This window comes from Mytilus galloprovincialis, chromosome 7 (genome assembly GCF_965363235.1).
Source record: "Mytilus galloprovincialis chromosome 7, xbMytGall1.hap1.1, whole genome shotgun sequence".
Taxonomy (NCBI): Eukaryota; Metazoa; Mollusca; class Bivalvia; order Mytilida; family Mytilidae; genus Mytilus; species Mytilus galloprovincialis.
Genome location: NC_134844.1, coordinates 71,921,204 through 71,946,039, shown reverse-complemented (window position 1 = coordinate 71,946,039; position 24,836 = coordinate 71,921,204).

Genomic DNA, 24,836 nt, shown 5'->3' with positions numbered 1-24,836 from the left:
ATGAAAAGGGATGAACAAGTCCAAATCAATAAATGTAATTAATAATACTCCATAGATTCCCTGGATTATTCATGTTATTTCGGGCTCAATATACTTGATCACCTTAAAATTACCATGAATTTTGTTTTTTTTAATCTAGTCTTAATTGACATTGTTTACATTGCTCTACAAATTTTTTCAGTATACTTTATTAATCATAAATAGAACCATCTAGTAATAACATGACCATTATATCGTCTCTTTACAATACTACAAATACTTAAAAGAATTGAAATTTAAATTAACGACTGTTCATTTTCTTCTCTAAACGTTTGTGTCTGAATCAATCTTTTTTTAATAAAGGAAATTGACCTTTCCGTTAGACTAACATCATACAACCACACACAGCTTGTAAAAAAATAAAGTTCATACATAAAAATAATATGTATTTTTAACCATTTTACTTTATTAAATTATTTGATGACTTGTAATCGAGGGTCTTAATATGTAATTGTCCGAAGCTGGTGTTTAACAAAATGAAATAAATAGGATTCATTCTTTATGTTAAGATCCCCAATCTTTGTACGCGCATATGTTATGAAATATCCGAAACATACTAGTGCAAGTAAGTAGAGACAAGTTAAAAAGGGTTAATCAATTCTATTGAACCATATTCTTTCAACGTATTTACTGCTTCTGACATTTTATTTTATCAATGTGTCATTGAATTCATTACGCTGACGTGGAAAGGGTGCTAAAAGAAAAACTACTCGTGACGTCAATACTTTTTGACCAATTGATAAAACATCTGAGTTTTTTTCGATATTCATATGCAGTGTCACATGTTCTAGTTTGATATCGAAATTTAACTTATATCCGTGATATACGTACCTGTAAAAATAAAATAAAACTTTATTTTGATTCGGCAAATGAGAAACATATTACAGCATCAGCTCTAATGAGCTTTTGAGCCAATATAACATAAAAACATATGTGACCTAACAAAGATCTCTCAATTCTTTTCTATTACAACATAACAGTGCAAACAAAACGTCTTTTTGAAAATGAAAACTACAAGTAAACTTATCTAGAAACTAAGCATGCTAAGGTTGCAACTTCCTCAGCAAAGTTGACCTCAGATAGAGTTGGATAGTAGTGTTTTTCCTTTTGTTTTTCTTTTGCTCTTCAACTGTTTCGGTTCTGATACATCTTTAGCTTTCAAATGTTCGTTTTTTTAGCGTTCCTAATAAAGTAAAATCTAGTATAGCGCTTCAGATGCTTACATTTTTTGTAAGTGTTGTTTTCATTATCAGAACCATGTAAAGTGTCTGACTAACTTAGGACTTCAGTTTATCTATTTCTAAATAAATCAAATATTATAAAAGAAAATTAATATTTTGAAATAAGTCAGTACCGAAGCATTGACTGTAAAGCTGATGATACCGTTTTCGATTTGAATTCCAACAGCAGTGTAATAAAATGAAAATACATTCTAATAAATGTGGTTTGTTAACAGTTCTTTTCTTGATATATGTTCACCAAAACCCATCATAACCATAACAAAAAAAAACATAAAACATGTATAAAAGCATGATCACTTGATTACGATACAAGCTGTATAAACATAAAGGGACACCGAAATTTGCAAATCAATCACGTGATTAATTATACCTGAGATTGTTCAAAACTTGATAATTACAAAAATTATGTTGGTACTAGTGAACTTACTCAATACCATGGCGATACTCTCGTTGACTAGTAAAATGCAAAATCACAAAAATACTGAACTCCGTTTTCAGTCATGATGTTGTCAGTTTGTTTTCTACTAATGAGTTTGAAAGTCACTTTAGTACATGTATCTTTCAACTCTCTATTGCAATAAATAATGTCAGTATCAAAGTACTGCTTACAGATTTGATGATGCCTCATGACACCGACCAAGTGGTAGAATTATTGCAATATCACTTCACTTAACCTGGATCAACGCGAATTCATCTAGTACTAATGGATAATCTGACCACATATCTCAGTTATAGATTTTCTTTGATATAAGTTATATAAAAGATAGACAAATGACACCAGATGGACAGCCAAACTCATTAATTGAAAATAAACTGACAACGCCATGGTTAAAAATGAAGTTATGCTACCGTACACAAAATTTGACATTTACTAGATGACATCAACATATCAGTGAACCAATGAAATTAATCTTGGTCAGGGAAGCATACTACTTGAAAATGTTTTGTTAGTGTCAAACCAAGATAATCTATTGTATTCTTTACTTACATCCCAGCTTCTTTGCTCTAACAGGGGTGATCTGAGCCGGATCACCCCTACTAGATGACCCCAGTTTGAGTTTTTTTGTTATGCATGCTTTTCTTTGTTCTGTCACATTTTGTCGGGAATGTCAAATCCACTATAAAACTTATAATTTAATATAAACAAATATACGGAAAAGACTATCTATCAAAATTCACGTAGAACAAATCCAGTGTATATGCTGGGATTCGAACTCAAGACCTTTAGCATATCAAGCCATGACACATATGTTTTATGTTTTTATTCAGTGGGGTTTGAACCCTTTTCGTTAATGAGTGAGTTGTCAGACTGATTGTTCAATTTGATTTTACACTATTTCAAAAGTGGGGCGAGTCGGTAAACAAGGGTGAGGCGATTTTTTTATAAAGTGGCGATATAGTGTGGGTCGATTGGCCAGTGGTGCGAGTTGACATTGTTTGATATCTACTCATCGTGTTCGGGGGTCATTAACGGTATAAATCATATAGTAATATAGAAGGTATATTATAATTGTTGTGTGGTGTTCTAAACTAGATTTTATGAATTGTAAATTTGGTTCTTCGTCTAATATAAAACAGCTGGGATGTAAAATAGTAATCCCATTCGGACTTGGTGTGTCAGTGTTAGATCACCTTCTGGTCTCCGGCCATCAGGGTGATCTTACACTGACACACCGCGGCCTCGTGGGATAACTATTAATTTCAAAGTATTTTGTTCACTGATGACATGCTTTCACTATGGTTCATTTAACATTTTAGACTAGACGACACTTGTAATTAGATACTTTAAAATTAAATGGAGATTGGTATAAATTATATATAAAGTATGCCTATCAATGTTGACGCGTCACGTCTTACTACGTTGCAATTCAAGGAACGTTTTCAGACTTGTGTTGATGTACGGAATAGTAATATTATGACAGACCACTAGACTTTAAAATTAAATGAAGATTGATATTTGTATAGTTTATGTCTATTAAGGTAATGAGTACGGTCTTACTACGTTGTAGGTAAATTAATATTGATTGTACTGGACTTGTGTTAAAATACGGTATAATAACTTTATGACTAAATAAAGTCAACAGTAGTGTATCGGTGTTCAAAAGTCCTAAATCGATTGAGAAAAAAACAATTCGGGTCAAAATGATGGGAAACGCATCAACTATAAGAGGAAAACGGTGGAACAACAGGAACGACGCAGTGCAACAAAAACAAACGCCAAAACACATATAAACGAACTATTTGATAACAACTTTCATATATTCCTGATTGGTACAGGATATTTTGATCATACCAATATTCCTGATTGGTACAGGATATTTTGATCATACCAATATTTCTGATTGGACAGGATATTTTGATCATACCAATATTCCTGATTGGTACAGGATATTTTGAGCATACTCATACTGAGTCTTTTGCTTTTGTTTGAATGGTGCCCATTGATTAGTTTAACAGGAAAATATTGTGTATTTCTCTAATTCTTCGTTAATTTATCCATTTCTGCACCCATTGTGTTAAAAATTTTAATCAACGTGTGACTCGTTTGATCTCAGTTCTTCATTGGTTAAAATCCTTATATGACGTCGAATTGTCTTGCTTTCTTCTGAATTTCCTGTTGTAACGGCTTAAAAAAGGTGACCATGCCCGATGACGTCACATAGAAAGAACGCATCTTTTTGCAGATCATTCATCTAAGTTTAGGGATTTAGGATCCCTCACTATAACGTCAATCAAGTCATATACTTTGTCATTTGTTGTTGGGGTTTAATTTAGAAATAATCTTTTTTTTTTTCTTTTCGTTTACTGCATTACTATCATGTGCTTTAACTAATATATATGCTATGATTGAACTTTTGAGTCCAGTTAAGGAAAGAATGACTAATTGAAATGATTGTTTTTCTTTGTCATTTTGTAAAAACCATGCTTTTCAAATTAAGTTCCATTAATCCTTTGGGATATGTATTTGTCAGAGCAAAACGACAAGCATAAGTATGTCAACCTAGTTTAAAGTAAATTATTGAAATGATATGATATAGGATCTAGCGTTAGTGATTATATCTTTCGTACTGTCGTATGGTATCAAGGATTTTATGATGCATTTTTGTATTAAGATGTAACATTTTATTTGTGAGCTTTCCGATTATTGTTAATTCACAAAATTGAATCATTCTTGTAAAAGATAAGACATTAACGTTTTATAATGATTGTTTTTAAGTTTATAAGTTTTGGTTTTGTTTTTTTTTGCGTCAGGAGAGGCTTTCCTATGTGTTACCCTAATCGGAAACTATGACCACCCCCTTGCCAAAAAGGGATAGGTATTAAAAAAGGAATATACTTTAGAGAAATAAAAAATAACCTAATTCAACCGTTTTCTAAATCAACTAATTTTTCCTGAAAGGGCTGGAACGTATGTTGTTTTTATAGGTAGTGTATGTTTTATATCATGTCAGTACAGAAGCATTGACTACTATGACCCAAAATTCTTTTTAACAGAACATGGCATGGTAGAATATTTTTTTCACAAAGACTTCTTTTACCGTATCTAACTTTCGCGGTCATCAAGGGACTTTTTAAATTCAATTATATATCATTAATGGCCGATTGCTTACTAATGAAAATTCAAGCGCTACGTAGATTAAACGATCAAAACGTTTTTGTTACATGAATTGTACATTAAAATTTATAAAGGTTAATATATTTTATTTTTACAATTAAAATATGTTTAGTTTCAGTTCAGAAATATGATTACTTGCTTCAATTTAAGTTTGAATATTGAGGTGATATGTTTACACAGCCTAAGTTAAAACTCGATTAATTGCAATCGGGCCTTCTTTTAGGGTTAATTTTCACATCTTATTTATTGTTAATAAAATCCGTCTAACATGTCTAGCCCATAATAAGATTGACAACACATTCTTCTTAATTAAATTGAAAACCAAATAAGTTAATTAACAATCCTTTTGAACCAGATGGCCGCCTTCACACGAAAATCTATGTCAAACAGGACGGTTTCAACTTCCAAATTATCAATTTCCTATTTCTCAGCAGCCCCTTCGTATTGAGTTTACATATCTCAGTTGATACCTATATTCGTGTCAGTTCACACTATACGCCTTCGTATACATGAGTGTGATCCTTACGCAGAAACAGCTCCAACAACATTATGAGGAGGACTGATTAAAATTAACATTCCTTAAATTGTAAGGACACAATCATGAATTGGTTAATCCATACGATGAGCTTTGTACAAACAAACTAAGACATTTTTATCACGTCTCATATTGTGGTTTCCCATTACGTCGTCTGATTTTTTTTATATCGAACGTGACTTATTCATTATTTTATCTTAAAAATTATTGTAAATGTCATTGTTTCATTGTGCGTCGATCTATTCGGTTAACATGTAATACGTTGTTCGGCTGTGTTGTTTTTACCTGCTGATTTGGGTTGTTTTTACTTATTCGTTTTTATTCTGTAGTTAGTCACCACTTCGGTGTTAACATGTATATATGAACTGGATTGTCATTTCTTTTTAAATGTACTGTTAACAAAAGCATGAATTATTCTAAATACTAAGGGCTTTCAGATTCAAGGCAGATAACCTCACCCGTATTTGGCACATTTTTTTTGGAATTTTTGGTCATTAATCAATGCTTTCATCTTTGTTTGGCTTTCTTTGCTATTTTGACCTCAGCGTCACTGATGAGTGATGAGTCTAGTGTAAACGAACAACGCGTCTGGTATATTACATTATAAGTTTGGTATCTTTAATAACTGTTAGCTTGTTGTAATGTATTATTGTATTGTTTATTTGTGTGTTTCTCTGTCCTGTATGTTTTACCATTTATTTGTATTGCATTCCTGTCATGTAATGTTGTCATATAAATTTTATATTTAACATTGCCATAAAAGCGGGAGGTTTGGCTAGCCACAAAACCAGGTTCAACCCACCATTTTATCTTAAAATATTCTTTACCAAGTAAGGAAAATGGCCATTGTTTTATAAAAGTTTGTTTCTATGCGTGTTGCATTTAAGTGTTTCGGTTGTGTCATTGTTCTCCTCTTATATTTGATGTGTTTGTAAACCGGATTTGTTTTTTCTCAATTGATTTGTGAATTTTGAACAGCTGTAAACCACTGCTGCCTTTATTTATTTCAAAATTTGACGGAAAAGTCACATTTGTGCCATCGTCAGCAATGGTTTGACTGTCTTTCTGGTATTTTTCGCCTCTTATTTTAGTAGTTCTTCCCTAATCGAAGTTTCTGCGGAATTTGTGTGTAGACAAAAAAAAAAAAAATAGAATTGATTTTGAGTATTTTCATCAGAGGTTATGTCGAGTGTTTTTTTTATATAATAACTATTTCAGATGGAGTTGATGAAAAGGGATGAACAAGTCCAAATCAATAAATGTAATTAATAAAACTCCATAGATTCCCTGGATCAACATTATTCGTGTTATGTCGGGCTCAATATACTTGATCACCTTAAAATTACCATGATTTTTTTTTTAAATCTAGTCTTAATTGACATTGTTTACATTACTCTACATATTCATTCAGTATACTTTATTAATCATAAATAGAACCATCTAGTAATAACATGACCATTATATCGTCTCTTTACAATACTACAAATACTTAAAAGAATTGAAATTTAAATTAACGACTGTTCATTTTCTTCTCTAAACGTTTGTGTCTGAATCAACCTTTTTTTAATAAAGGAAATTGAACTTTCCGTTAGACTAACATCATAAAACCACATACAGCTTGTAAAAAAATACAAGTTTTCATACATAAAGATAATATGTATGTTTAACCATTTTATTTTATTAAATTATTTGATGACTTGTAATCGAGAGTCTTAATATGTAATTGTCCGAAGCAGGTGTTTCACAAAATGAAATAAATAGGATTCATTCTTTATGTTAAGATCCCCAATCTTTGTACGCCAATTTCTTTTAAATTGCATCATGTCAGGCATGCGACGAATTAAATTGCAGTGTATTTTATTTCATTACAATTACTTTGATAAAACATTACAATTACATTCATTTATCAAAGTAATGGAATGAATTACACATTACATTTGCAAATTTTATTATTGGGTGAAAACAAATCAAAACATTTTCAAAAACAAAACGAAGTAACAAAATATTCTAGCATATGCATATACATATAAAATTTATGTACCAATTAAAAAGTCTATTCAATACAACTATTACATTTCAACATCATAAGGCTTTTCTCTAAAAAGAAAATACAGAAATGAAGTTTAATATCTTTTGCAAATAATGTTAACTTCACTTTCATAAATATACATTTTTTTAATTAATTCCAGTTAAAAGTATTTAATGGGAATTTCTGACCTAATTAAACAAGAAACAAACAGCTTGATTTATAACCAAGTGTCAAAATAATGAAAAAGATTGATTGTAAAAGAAAGTAATTAGTGTTTTATGACAATGGTCAATTTTCCATTTACACAAGGTATTCATTGATGTGTTGACAACAATAACACACTTTTACAGTAATGCTTTTCAAATAAAAAAATAAATCAATATCCAAATTAGTGTGTTCTTAATTTATCCAGCAATATGCATTTTACTTTGACTAATTCTCTAACAATCTGGGAAATATATAGTACGCAAAAAAAGTAATGCCATGTAATTCAATATAATGCATAAAATTACACAACTTTTTTCTCAAGTATTGCATTAACTCTATTACATGTAATGTACAAATTGCTGCATTACGCATTACATGGAATTACTTGGAAAAATGTAATGCAATACCTTGCATTACAATTACAAAGGAGTAGGTCCGGTAAGGACTCATTTTGGCCTCAAATTTCAGTTTCATCTGACGAAAGATTTTGACCACTTTTTAAACACTTAAGTGTCCATTTCACTTGATTCAATTAGTTTATGTGAAAGATTTTAACTGATAAAGTCATTAAAAACGATCCGATTGAAGCTCAAATATTAAAAATCTCTCAAATATGCCAAAAAACGTCACTTTTCAGATTGTTTTTGTCAAAAATGAAAGTGGCCGCATCCGTGTTCATCCACAACCTTTATATATGTTATGTATTATCATAAAATACAACTTACATTGCAATATTAAGGATGAACACGAATGCGACCACTTTCGTTTTACACGGAAACCGTCTAAAATTTAATTAAAATGATAGAATTTTGAAGATTTCAGTAATTTAGCATGACTTAATGGTGCTAGTACCCGATATATGTGCATTGCATTGTCAAAAACAGCCCATATTTATGTAGCAGAAGCATTCAACTGTCCAATAAATAAGTAAAAGTTTACATTTTAACAATTTTGTAAAACTGTTATATTTTTGGGCCAAAAAGGGGCCTTACCGGACCTACTCCTTTGCATTACCCCATGCATGCATTATGTTGTACCTTATGCAGCATGACCTATCTGTAGAATTATATTTAAAATGTACACACAATTACAGAGATAAAAACTTATAACAGGTTTAAAAACACATACAAGCGACGCAATATTTTTCTCGGTTCATACCACTATTTCTCTTTCTCTTTTTCTCTTTCACCTTTCTCTGAACATCTTTGTATACAAGTTTTAGGCATAGATTTTGATAAAGCTTTGCAAAAGTATGCTCATATTATTTCGATATATTACTGTTATTATTCTATACAGTAGCAGATATCAGAAACACAATATGTCTGTTACTGGTGAATTGAAAAGCTTTAACGAAATATCATAGGTTTAAATAAAGGTAACAGTAGTATACCGCTGTTTAAGGTGGTACCTAACACTACAGGAAGATAACTCTGTAAAATCAACTAAACGTTTTAATACCGTTGTGTTGTTCAGGGAATATTAAGCTTCTCAATGATGAAAATAAGTGTTTGTCAAAATGTTATATAACCAGTGTAATTTTTCTGATAAATTGGTTGGTTCAATTTTTTTGAAATTTTTATATTTTTGTCAAAGGGTCAAAGTTATTATTTTGTCAAAATTTTATGAAAATTAAAGGAGCCAAATAGATTTTAGTCAAGGTGTTGGGTACCACCTTAATAGTCTGAAATCGATTGATAATAATTAATACTAAAGTAAACCTGTCAAAATAACAAGTTAAAATAGAATATCCGACTTCAGAATGCCAACAAGAATGTGCACATTAGAGTGTTAAAAAGTTGTTTAATTTCAAAATATTACTTGTAAAATTGTAAGCTTTGGAATGAAACAAATTGCGATAAAATAATTGTTCCAAATATTAGTCAAATTTATTTATACTTTTTACGAAGTAAAATGTGTCGAGTCGAGTTTATATATAACACTAGAACACACCCGTGATATCGCGGGTCCGTGACTGAATTAAAGTATATAACTATGCGCAAGCCTTATTTTAGTATTATTTTTTATCTGATAAAGTCATGCCGATTATAAGATACACAGTTTTATCTGCTTTCAAATCTTTCTGTTTGAACCCGTCGAACTGGAACTTATTAATTATTGGTAATATTAATTACTTGGATAACAAAAGGTTCTGGAATGGAGTATTTTTTAATCAACATCATTGTCCTATGTTAGTTATAAATAAAGTTCAATTCTTTGATTCACTGTTTTATGTCATGCCCGCTAACAAATTGTAAACGGTTCCTATATGCACCTTATTTTTAGTCCAGATTTTTAGTATTCGTATTGTTATCTTAGAAAGTCTTACTGATTAAAATACTACAATAGGTAACAATTTAGTAGTGTCAACCCTGTGATTATGATCCGTGTATATAGCATAATCCTAAATACACCTTTTGGTGGTGCACCTGTTAGATGCGGAACGTACAGATAAGGTAATAGGTAACAGGTGAATATACTATTGGTATCGGTATCGGACTCGACCCGGAACTTCTTAATTATTGGCAATATTAATTACGTGGAAAACAAAAGGGCCTGGAGAGGTGTAATTTTTAATCTACACCTTTGTACTATATTAGTTATATATAAAGCTGAATTCTTTGATTTGTCGTTTTTACGTGATGACGGCTGACAAATTGGACCTCGTAATTTTAGTATTATAGATTTAAATTAGATAAGTAGCATTTATCGTGACTTTTCGATAACATATGATCAAATCTCTGAAACATCCATACAAATATTTTGGAAACTATTATTTTACTATGACAACATTCATATAATATAAGTCTCACTAATCCATCCGTCTTTTTCGTGTTTGTATAATAGACATTAGTAACATAATTTTGAAAGGAAAACAAAATGCTAAGACACTGGCAGGTACCAGCAAAGATAAAAAATAAAAAAAAATGTTTTGTTGAACTGCAATATCATCCACCTGTCCCTTTTTATGTTTGACATGTTTAATGGCTTGTGCAAAGTGACTTGCTACCGCATATTACCTAACATTTACAATACTAAAGATTTTATACCCAAGTAATAGATGACCTGAGTTTTCTTTGGCGAAACCTATCGGAATTTCGGATGCTCTACTACTCAATTGGCACTTTATTCCAACTTCACTGATTTTTCTTTTGTAAGCAAAACGTGCGTCTTGCATACAAAATCAAAAGCCTTGTATCGTTGATGAGGTTAGTGTTGCAACGAGGGATAAAACATTTTTGCTTATGAACTTTGTCCATAGAGTTTTGATATGCCATTTAGTTTTCCTACGTTTGTATATAAATTACATCGTTGGTTTTGCCCATTTGAATGGTGTTACACTATTAATATTTGAGGCCCTTTATTGCTTGCTGTTCGGTGTGAGCCAATGCTCTGGGTTGAAAGCCGTATCTTGACCTATAATGGTTGACTTTTTATAGATTGTTACTCGGATGCAGAATTATCTCATTGGTACTCATACCACATCTTTTTATATCTATTGACATAATTGTTTGTTTTAAAGTTATTAAGACTATAGCAAAAAATTGACTGCTGAACCCCAATACTTCATGAAAAAGTGGTAGAATGAAATCACAATAAGAACAATTTAGAAATACAATGCGAATTTGAAAGCTCAGCACCTTTGTATACCAGGATAATAAGTGTGTGTTTGTTTGTAATTCATTGTATTACAAAATAGTAAAACATGTACTATTCACTTTTCGTGTTGTTGTTTTTTTCTCTGTTAATTTCCTAATTATACACATTGTAGTTGATGTTGAAAACCGTACCGTTGAATTTGGTAAAATGTGTTGTTGTCATATTTTTTGTTGTAATATTATTTCAATTAGTCTTCCTGAACAAACATTAATTGTTTGCCATGTGTCATAATGCAAACAACAACCATACAGTGTGTGTTCTCGTGAGAAATTCGCCGACAGTTATATTTCTGATTTAACGACGAATGATTGATTCTAAGCAGTATTGACTTGAGAACCTTTATCTATTGTGATTCTTAAATTATTTTTCCTCGCGTATTTTTTTTTAAGGTAAAGTCCTGCAATCTAAATTATGTGTATCCCGCTATTGTTGGTTATTATATGCATGATGTCAGCTATTATACAGTATTCAGAAGGATATAGTGAGTATTTCTGTGTTTTAAAGTCAAACGTGTAGAAAGTGGTGTTAATCAGCAACAGTAAAACAATCAATCATTCAAAACATCTTCATTACACAAAAGGTAAGAAAACCAAACTACAATGGCGCCAGAATATATGGCGCACCTCTTCATCTATACATGACCCCTTATGTATATCTTAAAATGGAAATATCCCGAAGTAAACATTATGATTAATTGAACATGAAACATCCTTCCGAAAACACAAAGGATTAGGATTCCAAAGGATATTTGAACTCGAAAACGAACTTACGATACAATGTAATAAATCTATTAATTTTTGTGAAGCAATGTCCGGATACATTTGGAAATAGTGTTATAAATATTCAATAGGTATGTTTAAATATGTTTGAATATTTGATCATGTTCCGTGTTTTTATGAATTATTAAAGAGAGGGATAGGAGATAGTAAAAGGATAGTCAACTATAAGACTAGCTGAAAATGCCATGACAGAAACGAAAAACTTAAGGTAGATTCATGGTATACCGCCATCTTGGATTGAACAATCACAGTAAAAAATCGGTCTAGTTATTTGCCTAAATCTGCAAATTTGAAGACAGATTTGCAATTTAATGGTTATACTGTTTAATAATATAAAGAAAACTTGGCAATTTATTGTATAATCCAAAATATTTAAACAAATATCAATTTTCTTGCTTTTATAATCATTTTTTTCAAACGAGCCTTTTAAGGGAAGATAACTCTTTTAGTACAAAAATTATACTGGACAGATAGGGAGTTTTTGTCTTTTACTTGTAGCAAGAAAACAAGTTCGGTGACACCATTTTTTATTTTTATTTTCTTAAAAAATATTACAAAACCTATCTTTTCACAATTTATTTCAAAATTCTATCTCATAGATTTTTTTTTTATGCACACAAATGTGTTTTTCCATGAACAATCTAACCAAATTTAGGCAATTTTTAACGACTCATAGCTTGAAAAATAGCACGGTGACCCCTCCTTTTTATTATATTTTTGAAAAGAGCATATTAAAATCTTCATTCTGGCTAAAATAAGAAAATTCTGTCTCAAAAAATATTTACTTATGATCTACCTTAAAACATACACAGTCTACACAAAACACAAAATAAAAAAAAAGAACTAAAGTCTTAGCAAAATGACCGCACGAATAATCAAGATGATCTGGGGTTCTGCAAACAGCATCCTGCTCCATATGGAACTCATTGCGTTGCTCTTGTAAATACAAACAAGGTATCAACATCGGTAAGACACATAAGTAAAATGAATAGGCATGTAGTTTTGTTTTGTAAGTTCTTACCGTTACCCGTAGTTGTTTATAGCATATCCAAAATGAACTTAAGTATATAGACATTGTATTTAATTTTCAAATATTTAAACATTCTAGGTTCATGTCAGGAGATATACCAGGCAAACAATCGATATAGGAGTGGAGTATATACAGTTTATCATAATGATAAATCAATCAGAGTTTACTGTTCTTTTGAAGAAAGTTGGGGGTATACATATATTTCAAAGGCATCATATGGGACAGCAGTTAACATGTCAAAGTTGTACTCGACCAGAAAATTTGCCAAAACTCGTATCCGATGGAGTAGCGGTACACAGAAAGAAGTTACTGTAGAAAACTTATTATCATATCAAAGTTCGACAACTCTTTACTTCGGTTATAACAGTTATTCGAACTACCAAGGACCAGAACTTACCAATGTTAACATAATGTCACCATACATCTTTCTTGGATTTTTACCGATGAGTTTAGCCACAAACTACAATACACAAGGATACCGTACTGCCGGAGAAGACTACACGTTTAAAAATTGTGACACTATTCCAAGCAGCTACATAACGTTCTATTATAACCCAAATAATGCATACCCTGGTAAATAATGTAGATATTTGAAATAAGGGATTTATGGGATCATATTGAATGAAATAGATAACCAACAGAGAAACACATTCTTTATAAAGATATATAGTAAATGTGCAATTTTCCTCTATAATCTTGATTTTCGAAAAATTGTGCAGAATTTTTTAATTTGTTTCCAAAAAAGAAATACTTGGCATGAGTAACGCTTTGTCCTGTCCTGTGTTAAAGACATAAGTTCACATAACATTACATTGCATTGCATATAAGACAATAACCATCCCTGGAATTTTATCTATACAATGCTCCCCTCTTTTTTTACCTTTGTGCAAGCTAAAGTAACCATCTAACTTCTAGTTTCCAAATTTTCTATGGACTCCCTCCCCCCCTAAAAACAAAATAAATAAATAAAATAACTGTGCTTTAAAAGATCCCTAGATATATGTGTAATTTAATTTGAATAAATAACCTACAGTGTCAACTTTAAAGGAATATTTTTACGACCCTTTTTCGTATGCAATCGGATGTTACGTACTATAATTTGGTGGTATTACACTTCCTAGTATATGTTTAAAAGAATAAGCACACTATCCTATTATGATACTTGTACTGGTTCGTTCTGTTTTGAAGAATATTTCGTAAATTAATCATTTATATCGATCACTGCTATATTGTTTTATAACATATTAACACAGCATGGCATCCTTTTATAATAATAAAAGCTTAAGATCAATAATTATCAAGTTGCATAATAATTCGGGTGAGAAATTGAAATTATATGCACAGGAAACGCACTAATTAATAAAAGAAAAATAGTTACTACACAAGTGTTATCTTAATGCTCGTCGTACGGGTTTTGCTTTAAAATATTTATTTTTTTCATTTTGTTGTACAAAATTATTTAACAATTTGGATGAAGAAGATGATGGCTGCTTAACGTCCATTGGTAAATTCATTGATATACATACCAACATACCAACAACAAGTAAATATAGATGTAATATGAATATTACCCTGTTTTGTACTTTACTGTATTGTTGAACTTGTGTATTCACATGGCAACAATTCACAATCCACGGACATGTCACCTCTCTCTAACACATTATTCTGAAAATGAGGCGACCAGTCTTTACTCTTACTCCTGAATGCCACGTGCTTTGCGGAGAAGAAGCAAATATTAATTTCAAGGTCTTTAATTTGACATGGACGGAGTTTGGTCCCTCGACCTCTTACACTCGAGACAACAAGGGCTGTTCAACTTTAAAAGAACTAAAGTTTACCAATCTACGAATATGTTTGTGGTGATCCCTCAAAGATATTTTGTCTTCAAATATTTTACAAGTAAGATGGAAACGTCATTTTTGAGCACTCTAAAGTACATTATTTTATCTTTTAATATTGCATAGACATCGTGGGTATTTCCAACTCTTTCATGACTTGGTGGATTGATCTTTCGTCCCCGTTAGCTTCAAATAGAAACATGGATGCAGAATTTTATTTTGATTGGGAGATGCACATGGGAGGTTGTGGTGGCTACATGACATCACATTCAGTATCAAATACAAGGGCAGCTTTGGGTTTACCTTTTGGTAAGTGTCATGTATTGTTCTATATGTATGTATGCATCATGTACCATAGTTACGCCCCTATAGTTATTATAGTATTGTTAGTCAAAAGTAAAATCACAAAAATACTGAACTCCGAGGAAAATTCAAAAAGGAAAGTCCATAATCACATGGCAAAATCAAATAACAAAACGTATCAAAAACGAATGGACAAGAACTGTCATATTCCTGACTTGGTACAGGCATTTTCAAATGTAGAAAATGGTGGGTTAAACCTGGTTCTATAGCGCTAACCCTCTCACTTTAATGACAGTCTCATCAAATTCCGTTATATTTACATAGTCAGCCATTGTTGTTTTCCTGGCGTACCCCACAGTAAGACCTTAATAATACGTTTCTATACATTGCTGTTATCTATTTTTATTTATACTGCACTCGTTCTATTTGAGCAGTCAAAATGCGCTGACTGTATATTTCTATGTCATATACAGTCACTGACCCGATATCACTTTTCCTCATGAATATTTAAATAGAAATTGCCGAAATAATAGTGAATTATTCATACGACCTCTTCAACCTGTTCTTATTTCAAATGAATACAACGATGCGTGGAACGACTCAACATTGTTTCTTTTGCAATTATTGGAAAAACATATTCAATTTGTTAATATTTTTTGTTTGCAACCTATAAATCATTATGTTTTATGCTTATGGTTGGTATTTAAGTCCATACTCGATTTCGTTCACCATCGAGTGTTATTTTCAACAGGTAAATGTAAATTTCATTGTGTTGTATATTTTTTCCGCGAGCATGATGTGAGGCCTTTTTAAAGGGTATTTCCCCCAATATTTAAATCAAATAAATAACCTTAACGCGTTAAACAACAATTGAAAATGGTTTTTTTAGATTGCAGTATATAGACAATAATAGTGCATTGACTTGACATATCAACAATGTGTCAAGTCAATGCACTATTATTGTCTATATATGTATTGATATGCCAGCTTCATTGGTAATATTATTTTTTATATCCAACTGAGAAATGTTATGTTAACATAATATTTGCTGGCCATTTTTTACATTTTTCAAAACAACTTTTTCAATGACTACATTTCATTCTGGTTGATCGTATGACGCTAAATTATCAGGGTTCTTTATTTAATCAATGAGCGTAAATCATTCTATCAGACGTGATAATTGATAATTAGAATAAAACCCTGTTTTTTTCCGTGAAGCGATTTCTCCTTGTGACGGGGTCAACTGCCAAAATGGTGGGAGTTGTGTTTCATCCGGATCCACGGGCACGTGCGGCTGTACTAACGGCTACCATGGGGACAGATGTCAAAATCGTAAGTTTATAGAAATAGATTTATGTTATCAAATTATCAGTGTTTTAAATCAGTAAATTATGGCTGCAAATCTTTTGTATATTACAAACAAGTTGCTTTTAAAAAAAAGTCAATACGTGAACCTTAGAACTTTCTTTTATGCTAATTTTTGTTTCAACTGAATTGTAAATTATATCTCAGTGTTTTCATTATCATGTGTGTGGAGGACAATATTTTCTTTGTATTAAAAATCATGACAATTTGGGAATGTTGAGTGGCGTTCAATATAAAGTGAGGAGATAAATGTTGTTTTTTTTTATATTAATTTTTACCAACGTGAAAGGTCAAACTACTACCAATGGATGACACTTCTAGGGTTCTTGTTGGTAGAGGTAATATTACACCTAAGTCCCTCAGTCATTTTATTTACTTTTCTGTAAAAAAACATATTAAATAGATATAGGAAGATGTGGTATGAGTGCCAATGAGACAACTCTCCATCCAAGTAACAATTTATAAAAGTAAACCATTATAGGTCAAGGTACGGCATTTAACACAGAGCCTTGGCTCACACCGAACAGCAAGCTATAAAGGGCCCCAAAAATTACTAGAATATACTGTATAAAACCATTCTAATGGGAAAACTAACGGTCTCATCTATATAAAAACGAGAAAAGAGAAACACGTATGAACTACATAAACAGAGGACAATCACTGTACATCATATTCCTGACTTAGGACAGGTGCAAACATTTGCAGCGGGATTATGTTTCGTAGAATGTGGAATGTTTATTCCTACCAATAAGACAAAATCTAATCATTTGTTTTGTGCAAGCAGTAAAACCCTGTTCCACATTAGAAATGGGTTTGAATTCAGTTGATACATTCAATTTACTGCTTATACATGTATACTTAATATACCTGTCCAAAATTAGGAACCTATTTTTGTTGTTGTTTTTTTTTTGTTTTTTTATTTTTTTTTTGCATATTATTGTGTCTGTTTTTCGTTTTTGAGAACAGAAAATTGTCATTAATTTGATGAAGATATGTGCATAATGGTGAAAATATACCCCTCATTGGCGCTCTTACATGCATCACTTGTTTGTATAACTGTTCATTAAACCCTAATTCATTGATTCTAAAAAAATAATTTAACAAATGCAGTTAAACCTTTTTTGTTGGGAATCTTTAAAAGATATTCTTGTGTATCAATTAATTCTACTGTATTGATAACCGTTTCTTTTAAATTAACAATGATTATATGTGTGTACATTTATGTTACATCATCATTATTATCATAGGCAATAAGAATGCATTCTCTTTTTATCTTGTGTGACTCTATTTTATTAATAAAATCTGTTGTATCTAGAATTCAAAAGTTATCCCTCTTCAATAATTGTTTTATATTACATGTATTAGGTCAATTAATTTCTCAATCTCAATCCATCTCGTTGAAAAGTTACACCTAATGATGATCGGTCGTAAGGAACATTAATTAATGTACATTGTATCGTACTTGTTGACTAGTTCGCAATGCCTAATTAATTATTTCTAAATTAATTTTATGAATTTTTGGAAGACTCAGGTACATGTGTCCATGTTTTGAATCCTTATCATTCTTTAAAATTATACGTATGGATAGCTATTTCGCTTTTTTTCTATATAGATTTACAGCTATTTATTTTATTATCGTATAGCAAATAAGTGAGTTAGCGATCAGTATAAAGTCCTTTATTGTCACGTTTAAATATATTGAATACCCCGTATGTAGGTGCTCTTAATTGGAGGAAGCTAATACAGATAAGAAGTTAAAATGTTCCGAATGAACAGAAAGAAAGTTTCCGAACATTCCTCCATAGACCATATTTCTAACTGATAAATATGCGTGAATTCTCAAGGGTTCACGCAAAAAAGATGAATTACAACAAAATCTTAGATTAAGGATGCCATGTATTTGTACGCTGATTGCATTTATTTGACGCAATGAAAAAGGCTTGTGATGACAAGCAAGGGAATATGTTACGGGTTTTGTGCGTGTTGTGTAATTAATGAATTAGTTGACAGTTCAGTTCAAGGTCAAGGTCAGATGCAATCTTCCTTGTTACACAACTAATTGCCGTGAGGTACGGTATAGCGGTTTATTTTCGCGGGGTGTAAATTTTCGCTTATTTTCGCGGAGAAAACAAAATCGCAAAAATAAATTCAGCCAATTTAAAAGTGTACCTGCTAAGGTTTTGATAAAAGTTTTAAAACCGCCAAAATAATAACCTTCATAATATGTCGTATACCTTATCCAATGAAAATCCGGAAATTTTACACCCGCTTAAATAACCCGCTATCCGGTAGTACACCGTAATACCCATCAAATAATTATCAGAAACGTATGTCAAATAAAAAATAACATAAAAGACAAGGAAAAGTATCACCTAAGTATAAGTAAAAGAAAAACACTTAAAACGGTAAAATATTATTTACAAATAGGTCAAAAGGACCATTATTGACAAAGCCTCATATTAAAATTTATTTGACAAATTGCACCAATTTTGATTTTTTTATATGGTCTTTGCTATCGTTTTTTTGTCTACCACTTCGACACTCCTAAGGGTATACACTGCTAAGGGTATACACTCGAAATAACATAAAAAATGTGGTGCACACTGTTAAATAACCCACTACGCGCGTTATTCAGTGTGCACCAATTTTTTTATTTTATTTCTTCATAGACAGAAAAAATATTACAGTCATTCCTTAATTAAAATATGTTTGGTGTGGGCCAAATGTTTTGAGTTGAAATTTTGAATAAATGAAAATGAATGATGGCATTGTTTTCAACCAATGTTCACATCTAATTAACCGAGTAAAACAAAAGCAGGTAAAAATTATAAACAATCAAAAACTTTGGTAATCGCATGCACTCAAATATTGGCTACGTGCGTCGAAAGTGTAATTATCCTTTGCTTTACATACCTTAATTGCTACTTGAATACATACTCAATTAAAATCTCACAATCAGAAGTAGAACAAATACGGTAAACAAGTTTAGGAAACTACATGTTAACTGCATTTAAAATCAGTAATATTAACAGTATAGCAATTGAATCTGCTTTTTAACTTCTTAACTTCAAACTGTTATATTGATACAGATGAAATATACAATTCAAAGTAATCAGGAAGTCGAATTTGTCCATGCTTGTTTGAATAAAAGCTTATTAAAATTTAAGTTCCAGAAAACTCATTGGGTATTTTATCAGTTGTCAAGATCCGGATACAAGAGTTGTGCTTTTAAGTCTGGGTAGTTTATACTCAAAGGCGTTACTTTGTGCTGCGATGTGTTCGCAACTAAACGCATGTGCAGTTTTTAAATACCACAGCCAGGATCAAAGGTAATGTATTTGCTTATCATTTACAAGTTTTAAAGATAATTTGTTAACGAATGCTATCGTCCTAACGTTTTAACGTTTTAACGTCAATAAGATATCAATATAAATACAAAAAAAAGACAGACATTCTAGAACATTTTCATATTTACATTTACGTTATCATATACTATGCAAAAACGTAGCATATAATTCATGGTTTAAAATGCATTTCAAATCCGTTTATAACAACCATTACATGTTACATTGAAAAACAAATATACAAAGGGAACCAAGGATCACCAAACAACGACTGGAAACATTTGTTAATTTTCGATGACGTTAAAGTTTGTAAATATTATAACCATCATGTATAACTTGGCTGCTTTCATAAGCATGGATTTAGCTAAATTTCGTTTTAAGTCTGTTGTATCCTTTGTTATTTATGTTGAAATGATTTATTGACGTCCGAAAGATATTTTATAAGCTTTAAATCCGGATATTTTGAGACTCATGTAAAAACACAATGCTCAATTGGGTCGTGCAGTATCATGCTTATATTACTTTTGCCAGTAACATCTTATACATGTTGCCGCAAAAATCGTATTTATAACACTCAGTCGTTCAATTTCCTTGGGCACTCATATTTTGTTATATCAATGGCCAAATAATTACGCTTATACTTCCAAATGTATCAATTTCCATTTCACTGGTATGGGCGCAACGTTAACACTAATTGAATATTTGGCACATGTTCCTCAAAGTCCATACACTCAATGTTTGACATCTGTGTACTTGGGTATTAAGATATTCGAAAAAAAGTCTTCTGCGTTGGCGGCAACTGTTTCTGACATAAAAGCCTAATCCATGTTTAAATGGGAAAAAAATCGATTTCCGTAAACTATAACTTTCAATGAAACTGTACAGTATTAAAATTGCTAAATATCTTTTACTTTCTGTTTGCTAAATTAACAGATGTGAGCTGTTGTCCTTTGGGATGTACCCTCTAATAGATGATTCAAAACCTGCTGAAGCCGGATGGAAATACTACACTGAAAGTTACGCTGGAAAAACGGAATGTGTTGGATGTTTCTTCTGTAGTTAGCATGTATGTCACTGACAAAGACTATTCTAAGCATCATAAATCATGTGAATTTAAAAAACAAACGGAATGTTTAGGACAGTTGATGCCTTTTTATTTGAATGACCTAGGATATAAACAGACATTGTATTTGTATAAAATGTATTCGTCTTTTTTACTCAAACAAAACACACGAAGTCTTGGTCATAACTAAAAGATATTATTATATTGTTGTCACATGTTATTCATGTTCTTCATGAAGATGTATATGTCGTCATACTCTGAACGGAGTGTGATGTTTATGAGCAATTATGCGTGCATTTGATTGGCATATAGTTCGATGTGTTACGATATTTCTATATTTCTAGTGAGTATAAGTTAGGTCGATGATGACATTTTTCCTTAGCAACGGCACTTTGTGATTTATGTAAATAAAATATACAAACACTCTTAGTGTTCACCTGAAGATAATTGTTTTTGGTCAAAGTTGATAACATCCTGAAGCCAGGAAACAGCTTGAAAACATCTGCTGTAAACAGATGTTTTGGTTTCGTTCACAATTTTCACAATCTAGTGCAAATTTCTAACTTGAAAATATTCAACCATGTCAAGTACAACATTTACAATGATTACCATAATTAGTTGTCACTGTCAAATACATAACAGGATTACGTGCTAAACAAAGTGTTTAAGTCATCTTATTTGATTTGAATTTATGTCGCCTGCTCATTCGTTGGGTTATGATAACATTTTTCACCTTTTATGTCTGTTTGTGTTGTTCACACATCATTGTCCGAATAATGGAACTTTATACGACGGTCATACAAGTGAGAGGTTCAGCTAGCTATAAAACCAGGCTTAATTCATTTTCTACATATGAACATGCCTGTATCAAGTCAGAACATATGACAGTTGTTCATTTGTTTGATGTGTTGAGACTTTAACTTTGCCTTTTGATTAAGGACTTTTCGTTTCGAATTTTCCTTACAGTTCAGTATTTTTGTGATTTTACTTTTCGATAACAATTTGATGTTATACCATATCATATCATACATTTTATAATTGAGTCTTAGTTAAACGTTTCTTAGCTTAATTAACTTATTAGTGAGGTTTAAATTCTACTTTTTTGTCATAACAATTTATTAGTTGGTGTTAGTTTTTTCTCTAAAGCCACAAGTAAATGCTCCGATTGTTTTTATGCATTGATTATCTGAGCAAAATATATTAAAGTGGAAGAAACAATCTGTGATGTAAAACATCAGATTGTTAAAGTACTTTAAACAATATAAACATGTAGGGCTGGACGATTTCATCTCAGCAGATACACTTTTAAATTATTTTGAAATTCGTTAACTTGGTAACCTTACACAGTACTTTATCAACTGCAAGCATTTAGTTCAAACATGGTTAAGGTTGCATTTCTGTAAATATTGACAATGCAATTTCCCATAGGAACTCCTTTTACGGCTAAAACTGTACCACTTTTACCATGTTTACTATGAAGTTTGAGAAAAATCTTATCCTACAATTGAAAGTTCATATGCACTACAATTTTTTTCAAAGGTCAAAATATAGGGCTGTGCGGCATATTTTCAACGTTTATATGCCCTGAACTTCTCCGAGTTTAAACTAACACTAATTTTCTTAACTACCTCTACCTCGAATGAAAGGTTACCACAGAAGTCAATGTAAACAATATGCACATGTTTATTTACTGGAAACATTCCCAAGTTATGTCTCTGTGAGATGGAACACAGAGAGCATAACCGGGAACCAGTATGTAAACATAATTAATTTTCTATGAATATTCAAGATCTCCATAATAGAGGCGTAGTTTGAGAAACAGCTGTATTTACAAACTGCAACCTATACAAACATTTATTCAAATAAAAAACTCTCTAAAATCAGTTTTTCTCACATTAATACTCATTTATCAGAATTATAGCCTGAAGAAAATCACTGTGTATACTCTTAGTTTTTTTTAACTGAACATTTTATACCCCCTCCCCTGTTTCAATTTTTAAAAGAATTTGTAAACAAGACATTAATTATTGCCAGCGTACCCTATTTGCATATTTTCTGATATAAAATGCCTACAACCTGTTTAAAACTGTTTTGATAAAATATTGAAGCATATCAGCATACTATAAATGCAATGTTTAGCAGTCAATCATTACAACATTCAAGATTGTATAAAATATCCAATCCTGCCTCTGTCTCCAGTCCACATCTTACTGTATGCCTATTTGTCAATTAAAGTTCACATTTTCTACCTCAAATGGTCAATTAATAATTCTTGTCACAACAGTATCATCTGTAACCATATATCTGACACAATTTACCTAATAAATATACAAGAAGTGTTCAAAGAAAGCCATATTTGCAATAGTTGTATGTATGCAGATACCAGTCTGAGTTATTAATTCACTAAAAATGTTATAAAGATGACTGCTAACATCTTACTTTGCATAACTTCCAAGCATAGTTATTGTTTTCTATATCAAGAACTTAAAAATCATAAAATCATAGCATTTACAAGTTAAATTATTTGAGGGGGTACGCAATTTTCTATGTTTTTGGCCCTTGGGGCCTCAAATTTCCCAAATTATTCTGCTGTTTCTAGCAATCTAGAATATTAAGTACATATTCAGGATAGAACACACTATTGTAAGTTTTGTAGAGATATTTTTGTATGTCTAGCTTGTATTTTTTATGCCGTGGCGATAAAAAATCAGATTTAGGTGTTACGTTTACTTTTGGGTTATCGACAGGTACCCCATAGATAATATTTCATGAGTTTCAATGACTGCGAAGAGTAAATATAAGCACTTCTTAACAATTTAACTTACATATATGCAAATATTATGAATTAATTTTGTATTCAGGACTTTAAGTAAACTATGCATACTGTAAACTGTTAATTTATGCAGAGTCATCATATCTAAGGCCCAGGATTCTATCAATCTTCATGAAATTATTATAAAACTTCATATTTGAGTTAATTTCTTTAAAATCTGTGAGATAAAGCAAATTTGGTTAAATTCTGAATGTTCTCTTTTCCCACCCTATATATATTGCAATTCTGTAAATATTGACAAATGCAATTTCCCATAGGAACTCCTTTTACGGCTAAAACTGTACCACTTTTACAATGAAGTTTTGAGAAAAATCTTATCCTACAATTGAAAGTTCATATGCATTACAATTTTTTTCAAAGGTCTAAATGAGTGGCTGTGCGGCATATTTTCAACGTTTATATGCCCTGAACTTCTCCGAGTTTTAATTAACACTAATTTTCTTAACTACCCCTACCTCGAATGAAAGGTTACCACATATTTCAATGTAAACAATATGCACATGTTTATTTACTGGTAACATTCCCAAGTTATGTCTCTGTGAGATGGAACACAGAGAGCATAACTGGGAACCAGTATGTTAACAAAATTCATTTTCTATGAATATTCAAGATTTCTCTAAAAGAGGCGTGGTTTGAGAAATAGCTGTATTTACAAAGTGCAACCTTAAAGTATATGATGTGTCTTTATTTAGGTTGTTTGTCTGTGTTTTTAATTGTTTAATATAACGCGTTCAATAAACAGTTTACGATTTTATTTTTAATTTTTTTATTTTCGTGAATTCTGCATTGTTCTGATTGTCTTAGGATATACATTTATTTCCCCGAGGGTATCACAAGCCCAGTAGTCAGCACTGTTGCACTGTTTGTGCTGACATGAATTATCATTGATATTGTTATATTTATAAATTAACTGTTTACAAAATTTGGAATTTTTTGAAATACTAAGGCTCAGGCATA